The sequence below is a fragment of the Mesoplodon mirus genome, assembly GCF_964341445.2.
Source record: "Mesoplodon mirus genome assembly, chromosome: 4".
Classification (NCBI taxonomy): domain Eukaryota; kingdom Metazoa; phylum Chordata; class Mammalia; order Artiodactyla; family Ziphiidae; genus Mesoplodon; species Mesoplodon mirus.
In genome coordinates this window covers 52,958,231-52,985,445 of record NC_138979.1, presented here as the reverse complement: position 1 = coordinate 52,985,445, position 27,215 = coordinate 52,958,231, and the positions used below count along the sequence as shown (strand labels likewise).

The 27,215-nt window shown below is 41.0% G+C and overlaps 1 protein-coding gene across 3 annotated transcripts in view; it reads right to left on the bottom strand.

The window, feature by feature from the left end:
* Positions 1–27,215, bottom strand: part of TLN2 (talin 2) — a 451,691-nt gene that overhangs the window by 240,917 nt on the left and 183,559 nt on the right. For all 3 annotated transcript variants that reach the window (XM_082618383.1, XM_082618385.1, XM_082618384.1), the window contains exon 3: positions 25,775–25,848. The gene's annotated coding sequence lies outside the window, so the exon portion shown is untranslated. The remainder of the gene's footprint in view (positions 1–25,774; positions 25,849–27,215) is intronic.

The window sequence follows — 27,215 nt, the reverse complement described above, 5'->3', positions numbered from 1 at the left end:
AAAATGTCTCTCACGGTCTTGGGCTACTATGACCCTTCCACTATTATTGAGGGGGAAATGTGTAGCTAAACAATCACCTGAGTTGTGAATCAGCGTGGATAACTTGACCTCCTTCACAATTCTCCTTTCTTTTCAAAAAAGGACTTTTCATCTGGAAGACTACAACCTCTGTTCCTAGTCCAGACTTTAAATGCTATAGCATCTGTTTCCCCTTAATAGAAGGTGTACATTGCTTCCTTTACATCTTCAACACTAAAATCTTTCTCTCCCCCTCTATGCCTTTGATTTAGATGTTCCTAAAACCAAAATGAATAGAAACCCCAAAGGAGCACCCCTCAGTGTGACAGACACTTCAAACAGTTCAGCAGTCAGAGGCACAAGGTGGCAGCCGGGGCGTGTCAGGCAGCCTCTGGGATCCAGGTGTGACAGCCCACACAGGGCTGCTCACAGAGGCATGACAAAGGCAGAGCGGCAAGTGCATCCCCTGCTTCTGTTTTAGTCGTGCTTCTCCTTTCTTCAAGTCTGCTAATAGCTCTTTATAAATGTGCAATCGATGTTAAGTGGGTACCTCGGCATATTAGATCAGGGAGGTGAAATGTCGGCGTCACTTAGCTGGGGGAGAGAGCAGACTGAGAAGCCAAAACCAGGAAGTGATCACCAAGAGGCATTCAAAGGACGGTTCTCGAGGGAGAGCATGCCAAGCATGGGCTTCACGTCACTGCCTTCATTGTCAGGCAGACCCCCTGGACTCACCCGTAACTCGGATGTGGCAAAGTGGACTTGGCCTGGCTAACTTCTGCCTTCTGTTCGGACACATTTCTGCTGCTGTACTCTTTTCTTCAAATGTATAAAGCTGACAGGTTGGAAGTAAAGTAGCTGATTTCACTCCTGAGAATGTCTGTGCATTGAGATTTATAAACTGACAGTCCAAACAATCTGAGCCCCATGAAGCCTTGCATTTAAATCCAAACTCCACCCGGGACATTTTACGGGCATGTGGCACTCCACGGCCTTATCCCCTTTACTGAGCGGTTAAAAAACCTTCCCAAAGATGCACACTTGGGTGACACCTTCTCCTCCTCCAGAGCCCGTTCGGATGGAAAGGATCACACAGGCCGTGGATAGGAATACATCATCTCTGCACTGCTCTTCTGAAAAAGTCATTATTCATGAAGTGCTTTCTAAGAAAATAAGATTAATGAGACAACTCAGAAACTAGATGAAAAGGCAATAGCAAAAGCACCTTGTTTACTAAAGGCTGGGTATAATGATGTTAAGAATCCAAGAGACAAATGTTCTGGTGAGATAGCAAAGGCCTCAGACTCACACAAGATTCCCTGTGAAATTACCTACAGAAGATGAAAACTGGGGAGAAACTTGCAACAGCTCTAAAAGCTTGGGCTGCATCCTATCTAGAAACAGTTATCTGGGGAGAAAATATAATGAAAGCAGTAAAAAATGTTGCCAAAAAAAAAAAAGAAAACTTACTCATCAGAGAGCAAACCCACAATAAAGTTGAAATAACTACGTCCTCACTGTGGTAGGAGACATACAGATAAATTACACAGACACAATATAAAATGTTCGCATGTGATAAAAGTTTCACCAGAATTCCATGGGGAAATGAAAGAATACTTAAAAAGTAGTGCTGTGGAAATTATTTAGCTGAAAAAAAGCTGTTAGATCATACTTCATACTATAAGCCACAAAATTTATAAGAACTAAAAGTTAGGTCTTTAAAAAGAAAGCATAAAACAAAGATTTATGCAATTTATCTGACTGGTAAAAGTCTTTCTAAGTAAAAACAACGCAAGAGAAGAAATCACAAAGGGATTTCATAATCTAAGTAGTAAAAACATTGTAAAATAAACCCAGAAGATAAGTGATCAACTTTGAAAATGTGCCTGAAGAATATGACAAAAAGTTACTATCTACCTGAGAGATGCTAGCTAAGGCTGACAGAAATCATTAATAAAACGAATATCCTAATACAAAATGGTTAGATAATAGTAACAAATTTTTCAAAAAAATACAAATGGGAAGGAAATAAAAAGGGGGAAAAAAGTTCATCCTCAATAACATGTTTAAAGTACAAATCCAAATAAGACATTCTCTAATTATCATGTTAGGAGGTATATGAAGTCATCAAGTTGGCAAGACATACAGTGAATACACACTTTCCTCTGTAGGAGGTACAATTTTTTCTGGCAAGGGGGGCAGCCAATATGGCAATATTATTCAAAGGTTGTAAATATGGTGGTCAAACTCTTTAGACTGATAATTTCATTTCTACAAGTTTATTTAAAGGAGATAATTAGAGATAAGCCTGGTTTTTAGGTCTGAAAACATTCTTCACTGCTTTTCATAAGCAGGGTACAAAATAATATAAATTACACACCCACAAATGCAGAGAGAAGACTAAAAGAAAATCCTCCTAAATTTTAAATAAATTATTTAACAATAAATTTTATTATCTTCAAATTCTGGCTTTATTAATGACTTGCAGTTTGCCGTGTTTTGATTTCCTACAATGTGCATATACAGTAGACAATCTCATAATCAACTTCTTAACAACTCTCGACTCAAAGCGACTCTTTGGTGGGTATGCTACACCCACCATGGAGTAGTATGTCTACTACTTTGTTCCTAAACCTGTTCAAGCCAGTTGTATTTATTATGTATTTGTATATTTAAATATCATACGGACCAAGAAAATATGAACACAAAAAGAAAGGGTTGCTGTTGGAACAAAAATTGAGAAGAATATTTTGATGAATCACTAAAGAAGAAAATTGCTGCCATGTTAGATGAGGGCCAGACAACTGTCAATGAATGGGAAGAATTTTTTTTAATATAAAAGGAATCTATATTGATATTACTTCTCAAATATGTTTTAAGTTCACACTCGAAAGAATGCAAAACTAGAAATTATAGACCCACAACATGGGAATGATTAAGGATGGAACGATGTAGAACTCCAATTAGACCCATATTCAGAAGTTTATTACAGAAGTATATATTTTAGGTCAAAGTTTAAATGTGTATGTTTTAGGTTAAAATTTATGATCCTCAATTTTAACTGACTTTTTATGACTGACTATAAGTCTAATGAAACTAATTTTGACAAACCAATTCTAAGTCTGCGCATGTCAAATAAGAAGGCTTCCTCTGCATTCCTTTTACCATGTAGGAGCTAATGTTTTTTTGAGCAGAAAGGTGGTAGGGTGTTGGGGTAAGGAGAAGGAAAGAGAGGAAAGGAAATAAAGAGTGAAAACACTAGAAAAAGAGGCTATTTTTATTTCCAAGCAGCAAAATTCAAAGTCTGGGCAGAAAATTTTAGAATATTTCGATGCTATAATGGCCTATTGCACAGTTAAGGCAACAGTGCAAATACCTTTACCTGCCACAGAGGATTTGATCAAAAGACAGACAAGTCACTTAATTCAAATTTTCTTGGATATACTGTTTCAAAAAAATAGTCTAATAAAGCACTACAAATTCCAAAAGAAAATAAAATAGCTAATAAACAATTTAGCAAATGTTCATTTAAGCTAGCTGATAAATGTCATTCTATAGCAGCAGAGTGAATGTATTGTTTTTTGATACAGTCGGCCTGATATTTTAAAGACATTTTTATTAAGGCGTCATTGACAGACAATAAAATATACATATTCTAAGTATACAAATAAATGTTTATATATACATATGCCTGTGAAACATGACCATCAAGATAATTAACATATTCATTACTCCCAAAAGTTTTCCTCTACCCTTTCGTAATCCCTCCCTCCCAACTCCCTGTCCTCGGAAAACCACTCTTCTGTATCCTGTCACTATACATTAGTTTGCATTTTCTAGAATTTTCCATAAAAGGAATCATTTAGTATGTACTCTTCTTCTTTTGTCCGGCTTTGTTCACTCAGCACAATTATTTTGAGAATCATCCATGTTGCTACATATACCAATAGTTCATTTGTTTTTATTGCTGCATCATATTCCCTGAAATGGATATAGCACCGTTTATTGATCTCTTCACACGTGGATGGACATTTGGTTAGTTTCCAACTTGGGGCTATCATAAATAAAGTTCTTAGTACCAGGCGCAAGTGTCTGCTGTCCTGACTGTGACATGTTTGGCTGGGACATATGATAGGTGCTATGTGATGTCGGGCAAATTGTTTATCTGATTAAAAAACAGTTAGATCATAATTGATACTATACACCACAATAAAATTTATAGGAATTGAGAGAGTTAGATTTTAAAAATGAAAGCATAAGACACGGAAAGTTGAGGAAACTGCCAAACTGTTTTCCCAAAAGGTTGTACCATTTCACATTCCTACCCGTAATGTGTGTGAGTTCCACTTGCTCCATGTCAGCTGTACATATGTTTTGTAGGACACAGGATCCATTGTCTATGCAATACACACTATACACAGCTGTGAGGATAAATAAATTATACATGGTCACAGAGTTAATGAGTGGCAGAGTCAGAATCTGAAGTCAGAAATCTGAGCCCTGAGCTTTAGCTCTTAACTACTACCTGTATCCCTGCATCCCCTGCTATCATCTACACGTTCTTGAATGCTGGTTATTTATCTTACAAAGCTATGAATGGTCCTTAATATTTCTTTTCAGTTATACCTCAGAAACAACTGATTTCAAATCTTTAAGAAGAGATTGGGTAAGAAGCCCTGGAATATCATTTTGAGCTAAAGAGTCAGAACAAATGCTAAATTCTTACAATACCAACATTTCTACATAATATAAAATCAGCACAGCAATGACAGACTGGATATTGATTAATTCAGCCCAGCAGATGTCACCTATTAAGTGCAAAGGTCGGTCCTAAGCAGTGAGAAGGTATTATTTCAAGGAACATGGCTTACTCTTCTGGTGCAAGGAAGAAAAAAATCTCATGAGCAGGCAGACTCATTACCCACTGTATCTCTGAATGCTGCTGTGTCACAAAGTCCAATCCATTATTAAAAGGCCTGATCATAAAGACCCAGGGCTAGAAGATAACCAGGTCAGCAATGTGTTGTATTTTAAGAACTTTCTGGCATTTGTAGCCATCATTCTAACGGGTAAAAACAGAAGGTAATTGCGCAACCCCTTCTTTGTCTAAGGAGAGCCTAAGTGTCCAACAGGGACCAAGGACAGTGGCTGCATTAAGGAGAAAGCAAGGAAAACAGTACTTCCTAGCAGCAGCAGACCGTGACATCGACCATGTGATACAGAATATTGATTCATAATCAAAAAATGAAGAAAGGTTGGAAAAAATAATCAGCATCTCCCCCATACTGACACAAGGAAAGGAGATAGCTCTATTAGTGAGATTAAGTCCAGGTAGAGGGGTCTTTGAGTGAAGGAGGATTGTTCCAATGACGAATCAGATTTTTAATACCTACTGAGTGCACAGCACAATGCTGGGGTTGGGAGTGGGTGGTGGTAGGGAGTTAGGCGGTAGTTAGATACAAACAAAAAGTAGGAAACAGAAGGAGGATCTCTACCCCAATTTGGAGTTTATCATCAAGTTGGGGAAAGGACCTATGCGCCAGAAAAGATATTGACAGGCAGTGAGTGTGTCATGAACTATTCACCACCACCATCTTTGCTAACACTAAGTGCAGCTACTGTGTCAAGTCCTCCCAGAACGCTGCCTCATTTTTATTCTCTCCAGAATCATGTGAGGCAGGCATTGCACATCTCCATTTTACAGATTATTAAACAGATTGGGGAAATTTTCGCTACTCGCATCTACCCATGCAGCTAGTAAGTGGTAGAGCTAGGAATCCAATGCAGCCCTGCTTGACTCCAAAGCTGATGCTTAGCTACTAGGTTATAGAAATTCTCCAGAGCCTTCAGAAACTCTTTCAAGAATGATCCCTCTGGGGCTTCCCTGGTGGCGCAGTGGTTAAGAATCCGCCTACCAATGCAGGGGACACGGGTTCGAGGCCTGGTCCGGGAAGATCCCACATGACGGGGAGCAACTAAGACCGTGCGCCACAACTACTGAAGCCTGTGCACCTGGAGCCCGTGCTCCACAACAAGAGAAGCCACCGCAATGAGAAGCCCCTGCTCACCGCAACTAGAGAAAGCCTGCACACAGCAACGAAGACCCAATGCAGCCAAAAATAAAAATATATAAGTAAATTTATTTAAAAAAAAAAAAAAGAATGATCCCTCTGGTTAGTGAAGGCATAGAAGGCTTCTTGTAGGAAGGAGAGAGATACGGCAGAGAGATTGAAGAAAAGGAGGCAAGAGCATTACAGTGGGCAGCCGCTTGGTGGGATGTGATCAAATACTCAGAAACGTTCACCACTCACTTCACATGCCAGGCTCTGGTGACACAGTGATGAGTAATTCAGACCTGGCCCGTGCCCTCCGGGGACTCAACATTTATTGAGGAAGGCACACAGCTCCCAGAGGGCGAGTCTACCAGGCAGGGACATACTCCTGAGGGTCTGGCACAATTGGTGACCCCCACCATTCACACCTGATCTAAGAAAGAACAGTGGGTGCTCTGTTTACCAGATGGCATGGCGCTGCCATAAATCAATAGCATAAAGTCAGTTTTCAATTCCTGGGACTTACCAGTTTTGAAATTTTAATTTGTTCTTAAATTGGATGATACTTGCATTATTTCAAATTATGAGAAAACAAGGGGCTTTATAAATATTTTAATATCAGCCTATCCTTTTTTTATTGGCGTAGAGTTGATTTACAATGTTGTATTAGTTTCAGGTGTAGAGCAAAGTGATTCAGTTATACATACACATATATTCACTCTTTTTCAGATTCTTTTTTCATATAGGTTATCACAGAATACTGAGCAGAGTTCCCAGTGATATATAGTAGGTCCTTGTTAGTTATCTATCTTAAATATAGTAGTGTATGCGTATTCATCCCAAGCTCTGATTTATCCCCCCACCAACCACGTTTCCCCTTTTGGTAACATAAGTTTGTTTTCCATACCTGTAGGTCTGTTTCTGTTTTGTAAATAAGTTCATTTGTTCCTTTTCTTACTTTCTTTTAAATTAGATTCCACATGAGTGATATCATATGATATTTATCTTTCTTTGTCTGACTTATTTCACTTAGTATGATAATCTCTAGACCCATCCATGTTGCTGCAAACGGCATTATTTCATTCAATATCAGCCTATCTTAAAGTGGCAGAATATACATGTGATCATAAGATGTAATCATACCCCTCACCCTTTCCTTCCTGAAAAATTCAACCTTAAAGTCTTTAGGTGGGAAAGAACAAAGTAGATGCCAGTAATGGGTATGGGAGGAGGTGCCATGGTGGCCCAGAACAAAAAAAAAAACCTAGAAGGAACCCCATGGTGTCAAGTTGGAATTTAAAGCCCAAGTGTCAATTCATGGTTTTCAAGATAGATAGGCAGACAGACACAGACAGTTACACACACACAACGATGTAGTAGTGGCAATGTGTGTGTATATATATGTATATATACGTAGACATACAGTCAAGCCTCACATATCTACTGATTCCGTATTTCTGAATTCACCTACTCACTAAAATTTGTTTGTAACCCAGAACTTAATACTTGTAGCATTCTCCTGGTTATTCCCGGACACCTGCAGAGTGACATACATTTTCCTAGCTGAGGTCCAAGAAGGGAATGCTCTGCCTTCTTGTTTCAGCTCTCACACTGTAAATGTGTCCTTATTGTGGTCTATTTAGTGCCATGTTTTTCCCATTTTTTGTGGCTGCTTGGTGATGTCACCGTTTAAAATGGCCCCAAGTGTAGTAAGTGCTGTTTAGTGTTCCTAAGTACAGGGATGCTGCAATGTGCCTTATGGAGAAAATGCATACATTAGATAAGCTTCATTCAGGCATGAGTTAATTGCTGCTGGCCAAGAGTTCAATGATAATGAATCAACAATATATATTAAATATGTTGTCTTTAAATAAAAACACACAGAATACAAGGTTACATATTGATTAGTTAACAAAAATGTTGTGACTAGAGGCTGGCAAGAACCTAACTCTGTATTTACCCAAGGAGCAATGGTTCAGTATTTGTCACTTCTGTGTTCACTCCAGCTTAATACACCACAATTACTGTGAATAACAAGAATCAAATGTTCTCCCCAGCTCTGCCCACTGAGAAGGCTTGGGATGAATGAAACCCCAATAGCAAACAGCACAGTCAGTGCCCAGATCTTGGCTTCAAATCACCTTTCTCTAATAAAAGCTACCAGAGCTCCTTGGAGAAAAGGCTGGCTCTAGGGCTGGGGAAGGGGAAGTATGAGATAAACCTGGCACATCTTTTTGTGTCAGAAAGTAAAGAACTGCTCAGAGAATGATGATGTGTCAAAAGGTCGTAGGAACAAGTCTGAACGGGCTCCCACCGGCCACATCAAGAACAATGTGAACATGAAAATAATAGTTACAGACTATGGCTTGCTGAATAAAATATGAAAACATGAGTCCATACCAGTACAAATAAATAAAATGAAAGTTTGATGAGGAATGGGATAGCTACATAGTTTTCAAGTATCTCCCTACAAAGTCGTTATTCATTAGAACAGAAAGAAAAACAAAACAACAACAACAACTAAAAAAAAAACTTTACAGAAGTAAAACCTGGCAGACAAAACCTCAATCACGTGATGACGCAAACATCATCAGTAACGGGACAAAGCTAGATGGTGCACCACATGATAGGATGAAAAAAGAACAGCATTATTCCTGTGATATCCTTGCCAAAGAGGCAAAACTTCGATTTAATCATGAGGTAAGACACAAATCAAACTGAGAGATAAGCTACAAAGTAATCTTCAAAAGGGTCACAGTCACGAAAGTGCAGGAGAGATTCACGGACCATCGAAACGAAAGAAGACAAAAGACGTGGTAATCACAATAAATGATTCTGAATTTGGTCCTCTTGCTATAAAGAACATGAATGGGACATCTGGTGTAACTTGAATGGTGTCTGAGGATTAGTAATTTTGATGACTATACTGTGGTTAGGATGTCCTTTTCTAGGAAATACCTGCTCAAATAAAATAGGGGGTGACCCTGTATTAGGTCAGCAACTTACAATCAAATGGTTCAGGGAACCATTCCTTGCGCTTTACTTTCAAACGTTTCTGTAAGTTTGTGACTGTTTCTAAAAATTTACAAAGTGGTTTTTTTTTTTTTTTTTGCGGTACGCGGGCCTCTCCCGTTGCGGAGCACAGGCTCCGGACGCGCAGGCTCAGCGGCCATGGCTCACGGGCCCAGCCGCTCCACGGCATGTGGGATCCTCCCGGACCGGGGCAAGAACCCGCGTCCCCTGCATCGGCAGGCGGACTCTCAACCACTGTGCCACCAGGGAAGCCCCAAAGTATATTTTTTTAAAGGGTGCATACCAAAGCAGTAAGCTTGAAAAGGAAGGAAGCACAGAAGGAGCATTCCTCTCTACTAACTCTCCCTCCACCTCTAAAGCAAAGAAAACCCCCCACTGCAAGCCCACAAACCCTCCAGGCTCCTTCCTGCACTGCCTCTGTCCTCCCCTGCCAGCCACAGTTCCTGCAAGGGCTCTCTACACTGACAGACCCCTAATTCCTCATCTTCTTCTTCCTCATCTGGTTTCTGCCCAGCACTCCATTGGAACCTGTTCTGGCCAAGGTTCTTCACGTCTCTTCCCTGCTGATAACATAGGCCTTCCCTTTCCAGTCTGCCGATCTGCACAGCGCCAGACACCAGTGGATACCCTAGAGGACTCCCCCATCTCTGACCTCCTCCTTCTCCGTCTCCTCTGGAGGCTCTCTTCCTTGCTTAAACCTCTTGGCCCTTGAGTTCTCTCCTAGTCCCTGTTCCCCTCCCTCCTCTTCCTCCACACCCTCTCCTGGTGGATCTCAACTGCCCTCAGGACTTGCATTCACCAGATCTACAGAGAGAGAGAGGCCAGGCCTCCCTCCTCATCCACGACTACACCACATTTCCCCACGATCTTTCAGATGCATATCAAATTCATGTTATTACCAAAAAAAAAAAATCACCCCTCCCCTGCCACCCACCCCAAACCTGCTCCCCTTTCTGTGTTCCTGATCTCAGTGGCATCAACAACCATCCAACTGTCAAAGTCGGAAATGAAAGAATCACCTTTGACAGGACCCTCTCCTGTGCTGTCATATCCAGTCACCTGACAACTGACCAGTTCAGCTCCTAAGTATCTCTCAAGTCTGTCCTCTTCTCCTACTCTAGGATACCATCATCTCCTGCCCAAATTACTGCAAAAGCGCCCTAACTGGGCTCCCCACTTCTATTCTTACTGCTCCTGAACACACACTCCACGTCCTAAAGATCCCACTCAGCTTAAACCCTTTCATGGATTCCCCCTGTTTTTAGGAAGAGTCTAAGCCTCTTACTAGACATTAAGGATCTACCTGTCATCTCTACCTTAAATCCTCTGTACCAGTTATACTACATTTTCCATTTTCACCCTGCTGCCAGTACTGCTCCCAACATCCAGCAGAATGCCTAGCACTTTGTAGGTGGTCAATGAATGTTTATTGAATGAATGAATGAATGAGTCATTTAGATAGGGGGAGGGTAGACCAACTTACTCTCTAACACAAACTCACATCTTCAGATATACAAAAGTATTAAGCATGGGACTAAAACCCTTGGCAAAAGCTTAGAAATGTCAGAGAGGGTCTGCACAAAGTAATGAGCAGCTCAAAGTCAAGGTCCTTAAGGTTAGATATTAAAGTGGAAGAAAGGAAACACACTTGCTCATAGTCAAGCACAAAGTGGTTCCCTCTATCACTGCCACACTATAACTCGATGCCGCTGTATCTAATGTGTGGGGCACACTGCCCATGTTATGCTGAGAGTAAACTCAAAAACAGTGGGGCAGGGCTTCCCTGGTGGCGCAGTGGTTGAGAGTCCACCTGCCGATGCAGGGGACACGGGTTCGTGCCCCGGTCCAGGAAGATCCCACATGCCGCAGAGCGGCTGGGCCCGTGAGCCATGGCCACTGAGCCTGCGCGTCCGGAGCCTGTGCTCCGCAACGGGAGAGGCCACAGCAGTGAGGGGCCCGCGTACCGCAAAAAAACAAAACAAAACAACAAAAAAAAAAAACCAGTGGGGCAGTGGGCCTGCCCAGGGACAGACAGACACAGATACACACCACACACACACCACACACAAAAGCAAGGGCCCGGAGAGTCAAGTCTGCTCCACATAGGGGTCAAATAAACCCTAAGAAATAAAGACCAAATGACAACCAAAAACCAAATGAGGAACATCTATAGAAACTCACGTGACACACAGTGGTATGGAATGATCTATCGTTCATTTATTATTCCTTATAGATAGTTTCCTCTAAAACTCTACTAAGATATGGCCATTCTGGAGGCTTTGCTAAAATAGAGGCTGATATGGTCCCAACTAGGATCCCCCACTTGAATTTAGGTACTGCTGGGAGTCAAAGGAGAAGTGGAGTCAAGAGAAAGAAAACAAAGGCAACCGAATTAAGGCCAGTTTAGCTGAAAACCATCACTGAAATGGAACCAGTAATCTAATAAGAAGGAGGGGGGCTGTGGGCAGGCCACCGCCAGCCTTTCCGGCCTCAGAAGGAGCTCTTGATGTCTGGATGACATATAAAAAGCCACTGTGACTTCCAGTGACCCCAGGATGGCTCTGGTGCCATCCTGGTGAGAGGCCCGCGTACCGCAAAAAAAAAAAACACTCACAGAAGAATCTGGTAGTGAGGAAGCTAGCCGGCAGAACCATGGCGAACAAACCCTGTATCACTGACCTTATTGTATTCAGGTTAGAGCAACAAATGCTTACCTAATGGATGACCAGGACAATACCTTAACCCACCGTCCTTCAAAATGAAATACTGTCCTCTAGGCCTGGACTCCACCATCACTGAGCTTTTCATCGTGGAACCACAGGTGTTCCTTTCCTAGTATTACTCAAAATAATTCCAACCTAAAAAAGAACCTTCATGAAATGGCAAATACTGCCTCTCTCAGTCATCAGCAACACTACTTATACTAATAACTAGAAACACTGGTGTAACACTAGTGACACTGGCTACTATTACCACTATGCAAGTCTATGTAAACGTACCACACGTATGCAAGGAAGGGAAATTCTGATATTCTGTTCTTTGAACACCTAACTGTGGTAGCACATGCATCTGAAGAGGCATTTCCTGCAGTGGCAAATGCAGCCATTGGCTCACTTTGTAGTATGGAAAGGCTGCAAAGCTGAACATTACATAATATCCAGGCTCTTTTGCCGCTATGGTGCCCAACGTCCCTTAGACTCTGTCAATCAGAGGGGCTCACGGGGGACTTTCCTTTGGAATTGAGTCGTGGGGAAAAGAGGCGGAGTGCGTGGGCACCCCCAGAGGCCATTTCTTTTCACAGGTCTACGTAGAGCAGGAGCTAGCTACTCATTTGAGTACTTACTGCTCAGCCAGTACTTACTGTGTCCCTCATTAAAGACCTTCCTACAGCAGCAGCCAGGGCAGCTTTCCAGATTCTGGCAGGAGATAATGATTCTGAAGGTGGGGTGGGGTGTATCCAGGAGGCTTAGCCTACAGCTGATTCCTCCAAACATTCCAAGGATTCTGGAAACACTCACCTCCTGGATTAAACCTACTTCAGCTTTAACTTCCTAGAGTCGATTCTGTGTCTAATATAGGAAATGTGAGCAAGGACAAGAAGCTCATCACTTCTACTACTTTATTAAATTCGTAAAATATTAAGTATAAAATACTTAGCCACGAGGGATAAAGAAACAAACTCAATTTATTTTCATTATATTTTGATATAATATCACTTGGGCCAGGGTAATTCTTATACACCACAGTATCACACCATTCTATAAACCTAAACCTACACTGTAATTCACCTCATTCATAAACATGAGATAACTTGACCTACTTTCTAATATATTCAGCTCCTTCTTGTCTGCTTTAATCTGCAGTGACATTTTAAAAGTTGCTCTGATAATTTCCATTATATGAAAATGCATTTTTCATTTTTATCATCTTTGATTTTCCTCCCACAAACAAAATACTGTTTTCTCAATGGTCAGCCTAAAAATGTCACAGGAAACAAGATGTACAAGACAGCTGTTACAAAAGGTTCACTGCTGAATTGGGCTCAATGTTGGGTTTCTTGATGGGGGATGAGGGCGGGCAGAGGAAGAAGAGGCAAAGAATGAGGCAATTTTGCCCAAGTCCACATAATACGGGATGATAGGTTTGGCTCTCTCTTTGTATATAACCTGTGACAAATTATAGAGCACAGCTTTTAAAAGTAACTATAATTTCATATCAAATAATATAATGCTTCCCAAATAATATAATGCATCCACGCATCCCAGTAATTCTCCAATCTCAAGTTACAAAGAAAAAAGGAGAAGAAATCCGCTTCTACTCTCGTAGCTACCTTCCAACTACATCCACACTTGACCATCAACGGCCTCCCGGACCTGAGTTCCTTCCCTCTGACGAAGCCCTCTTTAAGTCCACTGTCGATAATCCTTTCGAGCAGGTCCTACTGTGTTTGAGAACTTCCTATGGTTCCCAAATGCCCAGAGCAAAGGTTTGCAAACTATGGCCCACAAACTAAGAATGCCTTTTACATTTTTAAATGGTTGAAAAAAATTAAAAAACAAAAAATGAATTATACTTCACGACACATGAAAATTGTGAAACTCAAATTTCAGTGTCTATAAATCTAGTTTTATTGGAACACTCATTTATTTATGAATTGTCTATGGCTGCTTTTGGCACTCCACCAGCAGAGTTGAGTAGTTCCAACAGAGATGGTAGCCTAAAATATTTATAGCCTAGTCCTTTACTATAAATGATTGCCAACTCCTAACCTGGGGTGTAGAAGCCATACCTCTTGGCCTGACAATGCAGGTCATGGAAACCTGGATTTAACCGACCTTCCTAAGCCTTCTTTTCTTTTATTTGAAGACATAACATCTACTCCACTGAAACGGTCTTCTCCATTCCTCCCCAACATAACTCCTTTTTCCTCCTTGCCTGCTCCAAAGCTCCGTTCAATCCCAATAGTTTTTTTTGTTTTGTTTTGTTTTTTTAATTTTTGGCCATGCCGCATGGCTTGTGGGATCTTAGTTCTCCAACCGGGGATTGAACCCAGGCCAGGGCAGTGAAAGTGCCGAGTCCTGACCACTGAACCATCAGGGAATTCCCCCACAATAGCTTTTATTTTATTTATTTATTTATTTTGTTTGATGTGGACCATTTTTAAAGTCTTTATTGAATTTGTTACAATATTGCTTTTGTTTTATGTTTTTAGTTTTTTGGCCACGAGGCATGTGGGATCTTAGCTCCCCCTGCGGATCAAACCCACACCCCCTGCATTGGAAGGTGAAGTCTTAACCACTGGACCGCCAGGGAAGTCCCCCCAATAGCTTTTAGCCACCTTTCTCTCTCTTCATAAAAAGAGTCAGATCATACACGTTTAACTTCCATGAGGTTAAAAAAGAAAAGTCATTTAAAAAGTACCCAAAGGTATTCTCCACAGCACTGTTTGTAATAATAAAAGATGAGAAATACGCCAATGTCCACCAGTAAGGCAGGGTGAATAAGTTCAACCCCATCCACACAATGAAGGATGGGCAGCTGTGCCAAGGGGTGAATTTCATCACTATGACCACCACAGAGCAAGAGCCAGGATAGATCAAACGAAAAAAACAAGGTGGAGGAAATGTGCATTGCATACTATCATTTACCTCAGAAGGGGGTGAGATATAAATATGAAAACATGCAACCATTTGAAGATATATCTTTTTTTCAAGGGTGCAAGGAGAAACCCTATCTTTTTCAATTGCTACATATGGTGAGGGACAGAAATAGGATGGAAAGGGGACTGAGACAAAAGCAAACACCTCTGAATATATAACCTTATGTTATGGATGAGACTTGGAAACCTTGACCGTGTTGTGCAAAATTATCTAAATTGAAATTGAAAAAGGAACTTCTTTAAAAGCAAAAACAAAAATGAAACCAATGAACCTAACTATGTATCCAGTTGGTGGCACAAAGACAGAGAAGAGCTATTCTAAATGTCTTTAAAACACTCTGTCTTGTATGTAGCATGAGGTAAAGCAGATGAAAAAACATAGCACTATTAGCGAACTGGAAATCTGGGTGGATGAAAGAATATAGATATAAAGTTGATAAAGCTAAGTAAAAACGCTGTATACCTGAATTTCACTTGGATGTATTAGTAAGAATTAATGAGTTTTATCTCTGTACCCAAACACACACACACATATACACACATTCATCCATACCTGTTCCCTAGTTCAGCACTGAATGGATCCAGGAATAACAATAAATCCAGTAGTAATAAATATTTCTAGTTTCTACATTGTACCTTCTAAATACTTAAGGAACCAGGGCTCCTTAGAGAAGTAGTGCATCCAAGTCTAGAGTACAAAATGGATAAGACAAACCAGTAACATTTTTGTCATACCAGAAAGAACACAAAAATACAAAAGTACAAGTTATGTCAAAAGGACTTGGTAATTAGTTTCCACTGGTCAAATATGGGACAAGTTGAGTATCAATAAGAATATTAAATTGAAACACATCAGTTACATTTATACTAAAAAAAGAAAAAAAACAAGCCAAGAAAAAAACCCCTCTGTTCACTTTTAGATGCTGCTGCTAGAGAACTCATTGTTTTGAAAATAAAGGCAAAGTATCGAGCATTTATCCTGACATTCCTACGTGAATGTCAGAGTAAACAAATAGTTGTGATTAAATTTCTATCTATCTATGTATCTATCTGTCTATCTACCTACCTACCTACCTATTTTTTTGGCCAAGCCACGCTGCTTACGAGATCTTAGTTCCCTGACCAGGGACTGAACCCGGGTCCCAGCAGTGAAAGTGCCAAGTCTTAACCACTAGACCACCAGGGAATTTCCTAAATTTCTTTTTATAAACTATTCTTGTATATAAACAAAGGAGGAATGATAGAATTGGCATATCACTATTTTGCAATCACTAATGAATTAAAAGACATAGGCAATAGTAATCAATGATCAACAGTATCCCAAAAAGAGACCACCATTTACTATGTTTCTCAATGAAAATACACAGCCTACCTATGATATAGTCTTGCCAAACAAAAAAAAGCCCATATATGAAGCTGACCAAAACTCGAGATTTAACAAATTATAGAAAACACGGGGAACAGAGGAACATGTTAAATGGCAACATGGGGAAGCAATCATCAAACTCCAGACTGCGGAAATTTTACAGCATAGTTTCTCAACCTCAGCACTAATGACATTTTGAGCCAGATAATCCTTTGTTGGGAGGGGCTGTCCTGTGTACTGTAGGTTATTTAGCAGCATCCTTGCCCTCTACCCGCTAGATGTTAGTAGCGCCCCTCAGCTGTGACATCAAGAATTGTCTCTAGATGGTGCCAAAGGAAGGCAGAAAAGGATCATGCCCACTGGAGAATCTCTGCTGTCAAAGACAAACAGCACAGTTTCTTAAATAAATCACAAGGGGTGCGGCAGGGGCAGGGGGGAGATGGAAGGGTAACCTATAAATTAAAAGGGGATTAGAAACATGCCAATCAATCGTAATGTATAAACCTTATTTGGATCCTGATTCAAAGAAATTAAAAACAAAAGACAGTTGAGGCAATTTAAACATTAATTTGATATTTAATGATATTAAGGAAATATTGGTAATTTTCATGCTTTTGGTGTGATACAGTTTTGTAGATTTGTTTTTAAGTCCTATCTTTTAGGGACATATACTGAAATACTGACAGGAAAAAAATAAAGTAGCAAAGTCGTGCTTCCAAGCAATTGGTGAGAGACAGAAAGGTATATGTCATATAAGACCAGATAAGAATTAATCATCATTGAACGAGAGTGATGGGCACATAGTTCACTATACAGTTTCTCTTCACTTTTGGATAGGTTTGGAAGTTTCCATAATAAAAAGGTATGAGTAAATCAATCTGGCAGGCAATTCCGTTCCCATTCCTCTCAGTGAGCACATAAGCCCCAGAATGACCGGGGGAGGGATGTAAGAATTTACAGTTCCTTGGGCTTGTTCAGTTTCTAAATGCCTCCTGGGGTCCTATCTGGATGCTGAGAGTAATTCTATTGTTTTAAACACGGGAGCCAACTACTTAGCTGCAAGCCCTTCCAATACTGGGAGAAAAGCCTGTGAGCTGTGTTGGACTGACCGGGCACTAGGATTCTGGCGTCTAAGGTGGCATCTTCCCAATGGATGTTCTAGAGCAAGTTAGCCTATGAAGGATTTTTGCCTTGAATGCTGAGTGCAAAGTTGGCCCCCACGTAAGGTGTCAAATTTTACTCATCCTTGAAGGAGCCCAAGCTCTGTGAGCTGCCCGGCCCACCTCAGACTTTCATTCTAGGTGAGAGAAAATAAATTTCTATCTTGTTTAACCCACCGCAGTTTATAGTCTTTTCCACTATGTGCAGCAAAACGTACACCAATTAACCCAGAAATAAATTCTCCTTTCTCTTGGAAGCCTACTCTACCCTACGAGAGATAGCTACTTCTTTCTCTGAACTGACTCTTTTCCTGCACATTTGTCACAGATGCCTCTTCATTTCGTTCTTCCCAGAAACTTGCAGCCCAAACATGACAATGTCATTATATGCTCCAGGGCCAATTTTTATTTCTGTCCTTCCTAGTTCAGAGTATTGAAAGTATTTCCTCTGAATGCAAGTTTCTGTGAACAGTGGCCACCAGAGAGGACGAGAGCCTCGCTCCACACAGCTTGTCCCCCAGGCCTGCATTAAACTCTCCAAAGGGACAGCAAAAGGAACCGAGAATCCTGTGTGACCCAGATGCCCGGAGCCGAAAGTTCCCCTGCAGTGGAGATTGAGTCATTCTTTACTCCTCAGAGGTAAACAAACGGAAGAATGATATAACATACTTGGGGAATGTTTAGAATCAGGTAGTAAAAAGGACTTCTTAAATGTTACTTATTTCCTTCTCTTGATGAAGGGGTGGGTTCTATCCCAGTCTTCTACAAACTACGTTTCTAGGCATGGGATAAAACTTTGACCAAGATTTAAATGGTCCCAGATTTTTTTCCCCAAAAACCACTTTTGCCCAAGTATCATTTGACTATACAACTGTGAAGATCAGTGATCTTTGTCTAATGGAACCAAAATTGTCTCATACAGATTACAACTCTGCTTAGCACTCTTTCCAACCCTGACAATCAATCAATCAATAGAAAAATAACAAATTGCCAAGTCAGAGTTAATCACTGCAAGACGGTGGTAGGGTAATCTTGGACTGCGTATCGCTATCTAATTTAAAGGTGGAAATTCACCTTTGGTCACCACTGTAACAAGGTAAATTTTGACCCCCATCCATTCAGTCTCAATTTCACTAAGCTCAGATATCTCCTCTATAAATAAACGAGGCACAGCTCTAAAGACATCCCTTTCGTTCAATACTTATCTGGGGGCATAAATATAATAGGTCAAGATGCTTGGAGAATAAGCCTGCACTGAGTAGCCCATGTCAATGTCATCACCTTGACCTAACAGAGGGAACAGGGAGGAACTCCATCCACAGCCACCGACACATCAATGGGCTATGACACAGAAAGCAGACGACCAGCTCCCTGGTTGACAGTAGAGAGACTGCTGGTTCCACTGATAAGGCTTCACCTGGGGTCTGCTTAGTGAGGAAAGTAAGCAGCCCACAGAAGGGAGAATGCCAACACTGTGTGAGGGACCCAGTTGCCATCCATCTGGTCATTATCATAATAGTCATTCACTAAATACAGTTATACCAGAAGATTTATGAAGACCATGGCATTCTGAGAGAAAATAAAGTGTTCAAAGTACAACTTGATTGTCTCTCCAATCTTTCTAAAATAACTACCAAAACATACCTTATATTAAGACAATCAAGTGCACCTGACTCACAGACATATACTTGTTGAGGCTCTAAGAAAACCCTTAGATCAACAACCACTGTTGACAAAGCACACTTCCAGTTTACCAGCAGGATTGAGTATGAAGCCCTCTTTCTCACTCCAAATTCACAAAGAGAACATTAAGTAGGGAAGCGCATTCCCATTTCCAGTCATTCTGTATAGGGAGACCCTGGCCACACAATGCACCCACAAGGGTGAGGCTGGAAAGTAAAGCAGAGCTGATTTTCCTAGAGCAGCAGGATTTTCTGGAGGGAAGACAGGTTTGTTGAAGAAAGCATGCAAGACATCACAGAGACACGTCTTTTCTAACCTATAAAACTACAGCTGGCACCATGCCCCCAGCCTGTGCCAGGACCTAAGAAGCACTTCCCAGTGGAGACCTTGGAGGTCTTTCATTCACAGTCTCAACTTCAAGGTATACGAAATGTCAAGGGGAACATCTGTTCCATGGGGCTGGTGTGAGGATTTCCACAGACACCAGGTCTCTAGCACTGAGGTGCCTAACACTTCAGCTCCTCATTAGATGGTGGCTCATGACAAAGCCCAGGCTACTGCCCCTTCAGAGACACCAGAGCCTGAAACTACTTTTTCAACAGCAGTAACAAACTTCTCCTGGCCATCAGCACCAGCTTAGAGTCAGGCGGCACACAGAGAGATCTGTTCTGGCTGAAGAGTGGGGGTCTGTGTGAGTGAGATCTCCAAAAATAAAGTGGGTTCCCAGGAGGGATGGGAAGGCAGGGTCTAAGAAAGAAACTTGAGGCTGCATTCAAGACAGCTGGTGCCGTGTGAAAGGGAGAACCCACTCACATGTGCTCCGTGGAGGGGTCTAGGTATGAGGACATCAGGCTTAGAGAGGAAGGAATATAACCCCCCACCACATAATCTGGCTGCCATGGGAACAGCAGCCACCTAATTATAACAGAGTAAAGGCTGCTTCTTGGTTTTAACATTCGGAATTGAGTTATAGGTAAATCACGGAAGCCCTTACTGGGATTAAAGAACAGAATAGAATTATTACCAACTCCGAGCATATAAAATTCAAAGGTACAGCTGCCCAAAATGGAAAGGTTGGGTGGGGGAGGATGGTAGACAAGAAATAGTGCCTCTAGGAGACAGAATAAGAATAGAAGAGGCTGCATGTGTCATCCGAGGGTACAGAGGGAGGATTAAAAGCATGAATCAGACTTGGGAGGAAGGGAGATGGGGATGGTCAGAGCGAGCTAATGGCGATCACAAGACACCAAAGAACTGCTTTGAAAACTGATAAAGGGGGCTTCCCTGGTGGCGCAGTGGTTGGGAGTCTGCCTGCCGATGCAGGGGACATGGGTTCGTGCCCCGGTCCGGGAAGATCCCACATGCCGCGGAGCGGCTGGGCCCGTGAGCCATGGCCACTGAGCCTGCGCGTCCGGAGCCTGTGCTCCGCAACGGGAGAGGCCACAACAGTGAGAGGCCCGCATACTGCAAAACAAACAAACAAACAAACAAAAAAACAAAAAAAAACTGATAAAGGGAGAAATGGTGCTGTAAGCATAATATTTATACATGTGGAAATCACCAAAAAGGCAGCAGAAATGACCCACAGGGGGAAAAAGGTGGTTGCTTCCAAGTAGTAAGGCTAGTAAGGGAAGGAAGAGAGAGTGTAAGATACTTGTTCCTTTCCATTAGAAGCTTTTCTGTAGCATTTTCTATTTTTAGCCATTTGCATGCATTACTTTTGTTTTTTTTTTTTTTTTGGTTAATGAAAGATCCTCTATAAGGCCATTGTTTAGATCACAGCAGTAGGATTTTTCTCAGCTTCTACTGGGCCTGACAGTGGTGTGTGGAGAAGACTGCAGCTGGCCTCACAGTGTGTTTACTTTATTCTAATCTTAGTAAAGTCATGTTTAAACTCTACAAGTGCACAAGTCATTTTACAGTTCTGGAAAGCTGTCCAATTCTGGACAGCTTGTTGTAAAAGGAATAGAAAGGCTTTGATGGTCATTTTAGATCTTCAGAATATGGGGCTTCACAGCTAAAAAAAGAGTCATTTTTCAAGACACATTTTCTATAGGCACAAGTATTCCAGAGCCTTTGAGTCCATGAAACCCAATCAATTCTTACACAGCGAAGGCTCAAATCTTGAGTTCTCCAGGAGGGCCTTTTAACTTTGAAAGAAATTAACTGATGAGCATAATTAGCCAAAAAGCTTAAGAAACAGCACATTCTACAACACCCATGGATTAAATTTAATTACGAAAAACAATCTGGAAATGGTTATTGTTGTTGTTCTGAAACATTTACCGAGTAAATTTACCGCAGAGGAAGGACCCCAGCACATGTCTGGAAATCCTGATCAGTGAGATGGTGCTAATTAGGACTCCCAGCCACTCAGGGAGCCCACAGGGGGTGGCAAGTGGCAATGCCTACAGCCGACAAGCAGAGTAACCTAGGGAATCCAGCTAATGGAGGATGGCAGGAAGACAAAAGTGCATAACAGATTACACTTTTAATGAAGAAAAGCAAGCACAGGAACAACTTATCTTTTTGGACATCATATAGCATTTAAGTTACAGATACAGAGTAACAAACAGCTATGTAGATCCTGCCTTGAATTTTACAGATTCAATACCCTCCCTAAACAACACTGGGAACCAAAAATTCCCAGGGGGCCAAAAATAATGTTTTTCATTTAAAATCGGTTTTAAAATATTTTTCTTACCAGCCTGCAGGGAAAATGGAGATAAATTCAGATTATTGCATCTATGATCAAATCTGGAATATACCATGAGTCATTAAGTTAAACACTAAACAAATCGTTTCTCATATGCTCCCCTCCATCTCCTCTCCATCAGTCTCTCTCACCTCCCTCACATGCTTGCAATGCTTTAAAGCATCATGTTTATTCCTGAGAAGCATGGCTGTCTCACATTCTTAATTGCTCATCCCTACAACATCTCACCCAGTATGGCCTGGCCTTCTGAGAGGCTCAGAATGTGACTGATTGATTACATTGTTCATTTCTTTAAATTTTATTCAGACTTGGACTGGCCCAGATCCCTTAAAGCAATTCTACTTCCTCTAGTTTATGTCAAAATAAAAGTTCCTCGAGCATTTATTCATGACTTTAGGCACTTCCAGAAATGTCAACATTTCAGATCATCTCTCATATTCCTATGCATTTAAGATAAATGTTTCTGTTGTTGTCATCATTGTTGTTTGATATAGCTTTTCCAAAAACAAACAAAAAGGCAGTGAAATAAATATCCCTAGGGTGGAAGCAACCCAACTGAAGCATACAAATCAGGCAGTAAACCAAGTGTTGGCAGCAAAGGCAACCATAAACAAGACAAAAAGACAACCCTCAGAATGGGAGAAGGTATTTGCAAATGAAGTAAGTGACAAAGGATTAATCTCCAAAATATACAAGCAGCTCATGAAGCTCAATATCAAAAAAACAAACAACCCAATCCAAAAGTGGGCAGAAGACCTAAATAGACACTTCTCCAAAGAAGATATACAGATTGCCAACAAACACATGAAAGAATGCTCAACATCATTAATCATTAGAGAAATGCAAATCAAAACTACAATGAGATATCATCTCACATCAGTCAGAATGGCCATCACCAAAAAATCTACAAACAATAAATGCTGGAGAGGGTGTGGAGAAAAGGGAACCCTCTTGCACTGTTGGTGGGAATGTAAATTGATACAGCCACTACGGAGAACAGTATGGAGGTTCCTTAAAAAACTAAAAAGAGAACTACCATACGACCCAGCAATCCCACTACTGGGCATATACCCTGAGAAAACCATAATTCAAAGAGTCATGTACCAAAATGTTCATTGCAGCACTATTTACAGTAGCCAGGATGGGGAAGCAACCTAAGTGTCCATCGACAGACTAATGGATAAAGAAGATGTGGTACATATATACAATGGAATATTACTCAGCCATAAAAAGAAATGAAATTGAGTTATTTGTAGTGAGGTGGATGGACCTAGAACCTGTCATACAGAGTGAAGTCAGAAAGAGAAAGACAAATACCGTATGCTAACACATATATATGGACTCTAAAAAAAAAAAAAAGGATCTGAAGAACCTAGGGGCAGGACAGGAATAAAGACACAGACGTAGAGAATGGACTTGAGGACACAGGGAGGGGGAAGGGTAAGCTGGGACGAAGTGAGAGAGTGGCATGGACTTACATACACTACCAGATGTAAAATAGCTAGCTAGTGGGAAGCAGCCACATAGCACAGGGAGATCAGCTCGGTGCTTTGTGACCACCTAGAGGGGTGGGATAGGGAGGGTGGGAGGGAGACGCAAGAGGGAGGAGATATGGGGATATATGTATATGTATAGCTGATTCACTTTGTTATACAGCAGAAACTAACACACCATTGTAAAGCAATTTTACTCCAATAAAGATGTTTTTAAAAAAATACATGGAAATATGAGTAAAGAGGAAATTATACTTTGGGAATACAATATGAAATTGTGTTAAAAAAATAAGTGTTGGGTTGACAGAAGGGAAAACAACAGGTAAGTCTGTCAAATTTCATTTAAGTTTCCCAGAAAATAGGAATGTTAGAACACAGGAAAGCCAGACATCACTGAGGGAGGAGTTCAAAAGGACTGAACCACCATGTTGCAATCAACAAAGACCATGGTTAACTTCACAGAACTTTTGAAGCAGGCAGGGTTAGGCAGGCATCTTAAACTATGTGGGACTGTTGCTCCTCCTTCCTCACAGTATTTCACTGTCCTAATAATTCAGTCCATTATTGCCTCTGTCCTCTACCCATCCTACCCCTCCAACACATCCCCACACTCCAAGGAGAAGTAAACAGGAAGCATACTCATCCATTCTCTATAGACCCATGGCATAAGAATACACTTGGTTGGTATGCTGTTTTTGGATCTGAAATCTGAAATCTATGGGAAAGGTATACATCTGACGTGTTTCCTGTCCACTGTGCCTAGGCCCTTTAGCTAGACTGGCCCACCAAGTGCTGTCTGCAGATCCTCAAAAGACAACGTCCATGCCAAGACACCCAGAAGATTCCAGGGCAGGACAGCTCCTTTACTCTTGCCTATCCTGTATATATCTGATCCCACTGCCCTCAGCTCATAACTCTTGACCATGTGCTTGACCCCTACCCATCTTTGCACTCCTCACACTTGGCATTTGCAATTGTGTCCAGAGTTAGACATTCAGCCCTTCTCACCCCTAGCTCTCAGCATCCTCACATGGCAGACAGACACTAATCTGTCAAACACCACCTGGCCAGAGGCTGCCCACAGTGGTATGAAGGGAGGATTGTGTATGTTTTTATCAGACAGCTCAACACACTGTCAAGTTTCATTTTTACACTGACTGCAGGGTGGCTCACAGCTAAACTTAACGTTCACATGGATGAGCCATTTTTATTTGGGTTTTCCAGCATAACAATCCCTTGTCTTTTGTTTGACTTCTGACTTCTCTGTGTTCAACCATGCCAGCTGTCACAGTGTTTTCTGTAAATAACCAATGTATAACTAGAGTATACTTCTTTCCTGCTTCAGAGGAATGACACAGTTTTAGAGGTAGAGGAGCCCTTATCAGTCATGCACCCCAATATTTCTCAAACGCCACCAGGCCAGAGCTAGTTCATGGCTAACAGTCAGTGGTCACCAGAGCAACAAGAAAGAGGAAGGAAATGAAGAGTTTTTCACAACGCTAAACACATACAATCGAAAGACAAATTCACGACATTCTTACATTTTTAGTAGTAAAATATTTCTTCTTTCATGAAATGATGTTAGTACATGGTAGTTATTACGTTGGCCAAAAAGTTCATTCCGGTTTTTCTGTAAGATGTTACGGAAAAACCAGAACGAACTTTTTGGCCAACCTTTTTAAAAAAAATCTTTATGAAAAATCCTAAACGCAAAATAGAGACATTACCATATAAATAAATAGAGAACTCTCATGCACTCTCCAGCTTCAACAATTACCAACTTTGTTTACGTACAGCCCAAAATATCTAGTAAAAACTGGTCCTAAATTTTTTATCTCTATTCCACAAAACCTAAAAGTGTGGGAATGACATGGCTGGGCCAACCTCTTACATTTTACAGATAAGGACTTGGAGACTAGCAGAGATTAACCTGTCCCCAGTTGCACAGCTTGTCAAGAACAGAACTGATATGTCTGGTGCGCCATGATACGGTTTTGGAGGGTAGGAGCATGAACCAATTCTTTTTAACATGTCAGACTTTAATTGAGGCACAGCCAAGACCTGCAGAAGAGCGCCTTTTGTCTCTGCCCAGGGCACTTCAGACACACTACTTGGGTGCAGGCAGCCACAACCAGGACAACCAGATGGGGAAAACCAATAATCTGTAACCAAAGTTTACTTCATCTCACATTTTAGCAATTGTGTATCATCCCTGGAGAGCTCCAGGAACTACCAAATGGTTTTAGGACAAAGATTACTGGAAGTTTCTACATTAATTCCTCATCTAGCACTTCCCTCCCCACCCTAAAAATTATGAGGCAAACATATGGAATGAATGAGAATTCATGCAATAAGGTAAAAAAACAGCTACTCATCCCCTCTTCTAGCCCCACCCCCACCAAACTACCAGGTGGAAAAAAATCACACAGCAATGGAAGTAATAACACCAGGCAGCTACACTCCTATCTCACAGAACTGTGGTAAAAAAATCAAACAAGACAGTATGAAGTGATAATGTTTTAACGCTCTGTAAAACTGTACCAATGTAAGAGGGTGGCCAATGGATAATAAAATATTTTTTTAAAGGACTCACCTAAATTCTGTTTATGTAGAGTCGATTTCCCTGAAGATATCCTGAAGCATCTGAGAAGACTTCAGCAGTGATACCTAAAACAATAATAAAAATCATCAGAATCAAGTAATGTTATAGACATCAGTTTTCAAAAAAAAAAACCCTCAATCTATACATTTGGTCATTTCCCTCACACTAAGCGTGAAAGGAAATAACTCAGGAAACAATGAATTTCCGCTGCAACACATGGGCTGGGAATTTTCTTCACCAACAGGGAATTGAGGTCCCAAGACACTTATTTTGAAAACCAAAATTATGTTACAGTTGAAGCAAAACCACATTATTCTCTTCCCTGTGATAGGAATGCTTAAAGGCTTTGAATTTAAACAAAGCTGAAATATATACATCCTCCTTCCTGCCCCCACGTATATTTAAAACAAAAATCACTGGCACTGCACTCTGATTCTTTTTAAAAATCAGCATCCATGAGCTCTCGCCTTATTCACTTTTTTCCTCCTTAGTTGCTGTAACCCATCTGAGAAGTGGTCCCTTTTTGTTTCAACTGTTGCCATCTCCTTCACAGTTTTCTGAGGCACTGATAACTAAGCATTTAGCAGCTTATTCATGAAAACCCAGTTTGAAGCAGAGAAGCACCATAATTGTAGAAGCAAACAAAATGGGCCAGCCACAACTAAACAATGGTGTGACCAACAACATATATATGAACCAATGAAACAATAAACACGCAGCTATAGAACCAAGTATTCATATGAAACAGACCAAGTACATGTAATCTAATCTGGGTAGGTATGTGAGACTAGTTAATAAATGATGATGGTTAGCGATTTAGGAGGAGGGAAAAATCTAGCACTCTCTCTCTACTTAAAGAGAATAAACTCAAAATAGAATCAAATGAGTACTAGAAAAATATACAGATGAATAGTTTTGTAATACAGAAATAGGAAAGGCCTTTTTAAACATGACATCAAAATGTGAAACTCAAGGACTGAGACTTTTGGCTGACAACATTTTTAAAATCTCAAATACACGAAAGGCAAAAACAAATCAAAAATAAAAACAAAGAACAAACAAATCTAGACACTTTGGTCACAAAATAAAATAAGAAACTAAGTAGAATATTCATACAAGAGACATATGAAAGGTTGCTATCCTTATGTGAAAATGTCTTAAAAATGAGTAAGGGGCTTCCCTGGTGGCGCAGTGGTTGAGAGTCCGCCTGCTGATGCAGGGGACACGGGTTCGTGCCCTGGTCCGGGAGGATCCCACGTGCCGTGGAGTGGCTGGGCCCATGAGCCATGCCCGCTGAGCCTGGGCGTCCGGAGCCTGTGCTCCGCAGTGGGAGAGGCCACAACAGTGAGAGGCCCACGTACCGCAAAAAAAAAAAAAAAAAAAAAAAAAAGTAAGGAAATTAATACTCCACCTCAAAACGGACAAAGCAAAT